This window comes from Rhineura floridana, chromosome 10 (genome assembly GCF_030035675.1).
Source record: "Rhineura floridana isolate rRhiFlo1 chromosome 10, rRhiFlo1.hap2, whole genome shotgun sequence".
NCBI classification, from domain to species: Eukaryota; Metazoa; Chordata; class Lepidosauria; order Squamata; family Rhineuridae; genus Rhineura; species Rhineura floridana.
Window position 1 is genome coordinate 20,107,791 of NC_084489.1, and position 3,532 is coordinate 20,111,322.

The window sequence follows — 3,532 nt, forward strand, 5'->3', positions numbered from 1 at the left end:
AAGAGTGGAGGTGTGATGAGGCTGGGGGGGGCGAGGGGAGGGAGTGCTTGCAGAATGAGGAACACCTTTTTCTGGAGGCTGGAAATGAGGCAAGTTCCCGCAGCCTGGAAGAGAAGTTGCTGCTTACGGGGAGGGGGAGGCACGGCAACTGGCGGTAGACGGCGTTTGTCTTAAAAGGTGTAGGAAGCCTCTTGCAAGGTGGTATGTGCTTTTCATTTGCGTAGCTTCCCTTTTGATTCCAGAAGACGTTTAGTAACCAAAAAACAAAAATCCCCCCTTTGCATCCTGCGAAATTGAAGGCTACTTTAAATGTCTCTCACTCACTCACTCACTCACACACACACACACACACACACACACACAGGTTATTCAGACCAGACCAATCAATGGGAATAAAGACTCCCTTCTTGTCCGAACATCCAATAACAGCGTTACAAACTTGCTGTTTGCCCCCTCCCCAGGAAGCAAAATAAAAGGAGCGTCTGAAAAATACTTGCAAAGCAGGGATCTTCGGGTTTGTGTTTAGTTGCCTTCATTCCTCCCGTCTTGTATTGCTGTATGCCAATATTGTCTTATTTCTACCTCTCCTCCCCGCAGGAGCCACTCCTTAAAACTTATAATGTTACTACAACTGAGAGTCGGGAAAGAGATTGTGGGAACTCCTTTAGGTAGCTGGAAGAGCTGTCTGCAATTCTTTTTTTAAACATGTGCCACGGAGAAGTTGCCAAAGCAAATACTGTACCTACTTTTCCATTGGTTTTGATGAGCAAAAAGAACAGCAACCGCTCTACTTCATGTTTTGTTTGAAAACAGGAGCTTGTAGCTGGATGCGCTATGACGGAGCAAACGTTAGGGTCATAGTTTTTCGTAAATCGCTAAGCATTAGCAAAGTGTTATTTTGTATCAGCCAGATCTCTCGATAACCCAAGCTTACTGGTGCTAAAATAGAGCACATGTATGTTCGTAGCTGCAATCCTCTGCACGCTTTCCTGGGACTACAGTTACAAGTTGTTTGTTTTTTAGTGCTGCACCACAAACATTTGAAAAACGGCTTTTCTAACTAGAGCTTTACATTAACGTGTGTCGTGATTTTTTCTTAGAAAGTTATACAATCTGGGTGATAGTCAGTGTTACTCAGAGTAGACCCATTGAAGCTGATAAACACGACTAATTTAAGTTCATTAATCTCAGTGGCTCTACTCTGAGTAGGCCTAAATTGAATACAATCCTCTTTTTTAACTGAATATTAACGTTGCAAATTCTTAACAGCCTTAAAATAAGACGACCGATCCGCACTCCTGTTAACCGAAGTACTTGGCTGTTTACTTGCTTGCTTGCTTCAAACTCATCTTGCTTTCAGCAGGATCAATTCGGTTCACGTCGGGGTTGTAAAATGAACTGGAAGAAAGTGGGGGACACACCAACTCACCTTCATTTTGCAGAGCTAAAGCTGTATGAATGAGTGATGTTCCCCTTCCCACCCGTCGCCTAAACTCAGGCGCTCGAGTCTTACCGAACAAGATACAAGTAAATAGCTGTGTTGCTAACGGTGGATCAAAAGTGATTCCGACACCTGAGGAGTGATCAGGTGTCTCTCTCTCTCTCTCTCTTTCTCTCTCATATATGCAGGGTTTTGCATGAGATAAGAGGTGCATGATCACTGTAAATACAAGGCAGAGAAGAATCTGAAAAGCAGTTTCTCGTAGCTTGTGCTACGGCAGCCTTTCCTAGGAGATCCAGTCTCCTATTATACTCCCACTGGCGACAGAAGATCCGGACCGACCGAACCAGTCTGGCTTATTGTTAGCTTTGTTTCTCCCTTAGCTCCGCCTCTTCTCCATCTTCTCAGAGCGGGGAGGAGTTCGTGGCTGGCGTCGGGAGCTACGACTCTCCGAGAGGCCACGTGAGAAAACTACATTCTTACGCCGACACGGGCCCTTTACCCCTGTTCCTCAACCGATCTGGTCGCGTGGTGAGACTGCGAGAGTGTTATGAGAGATCTGATTGCTTAAATCCCGTAAAATGCGAAGTCGAGTTTTATTAATCCCAAACTGCCATTAATCCTATGCATACTATTTGAAAGTAAGCCCTCCTGATTACAGGGACCTTTTTCTGAATAAACACGCACAGCGTTCCCCTGCATGTAAGTGTAGTCATGCATTCAGTGGATCTTACCTGGGAGTAAGTCCCATCAAACTCGGTGGGGCTCACTTTTGGATCAACAAACATACAATCTGGCTACCTAGCAGTTCATGCATCTAAGCCACCCTCAGTGGTTTGTGGGTTGCCTGTGACTACTGTCGCAAAGACCTTTGTTAGTTTTGCATGTTTAACTGATTCTGTTCTCTGTCCCAGGGCATCGTGCAGTAAACTTGCCCAAGTCACCTCCTCCTTAAAGCTCTTCTCCCAGTAGCTGTTCAAGTATCAAAAACCAGCAGGTACCAGATATGTTCCAAGTATTACAGAGGTTAAAAGTTTTAAACGTCTGGAATTCTAATCCAAAATGTAACCATGTGTGAGAGAGTGGTGCATGGTTTCAATGAAATATGTTGCCAAGGATTTGAAACTAGTGTGCCAGGTTGTTTTTAACATAATGGGTAGTTATTAATTAATAATATATGATTGATTAGTTATAATAATGTATTGTTAAACTAGTTCTAGAATCTGTTGCTACACCAATTGTTAACTTTAGACTTGTTTGGTAAGAAAATAACAAGATACCAGTATGTAGAATTTTGTTTTTCAGCTTATGAAGATGGCTTGAGTGATTTCACCATGAAATGAAATCCTAAGGGGTGCATTTCAAGTAGATTTTGGTGTTCTTCATAGTGTGAAGATTTCAATGTATATGTCGCATTTAAAAAAAACCCAATTGCATCAATTTTACATGTGAAATGGTTAAAATGTAAATGAGAGATAAATGAGTGATGTGATTTATAGCCCAGACACGCCTACTCAGAGGTAAGTCGCAATGAGAATTTAGTCCCATTCAAATCACTTACTTCTGAGATGAGTCTATCTTACATTTGAGATAAGGTAGTATAACATTTAACATCTACAGATTTATTATACTTTTACTCCACAGTGGCTGGCAGTGTGAATATATTTCTGTTCACTTAGACGAGATGGTTACCATGCAAGCTTTTACTGGAGAGTAAAAACCTTAGTTCAAAGTGCATATAAGGATCTCAACCCCAGGTTCAAATTGTGGCACTGAACTAACAATATAATGTAGATGCTGCAAGGATTTAAAATGCTCCCAAGATAAGCAGCTTGCGTCAGTGAGTCCTTAATGATTACATTATTAGAGTCTGAAAAGTAAGGTATATGTATTTGTGTGTATATATAGATGAAATAACGGTCACTCCTCCAGAACAAAAAGCCCAGTGGTGTCTGAAATGAGGGACATTTGTTCTATATTAGTATTTGAGTCCATAAGCATAATTTAAAATAAGAAACATCTGATAGCGCTATAAGTACAGATCCTGTAGACATAGAACACTCTGCTTCCTTTTGAATCAAAATGGTGTTG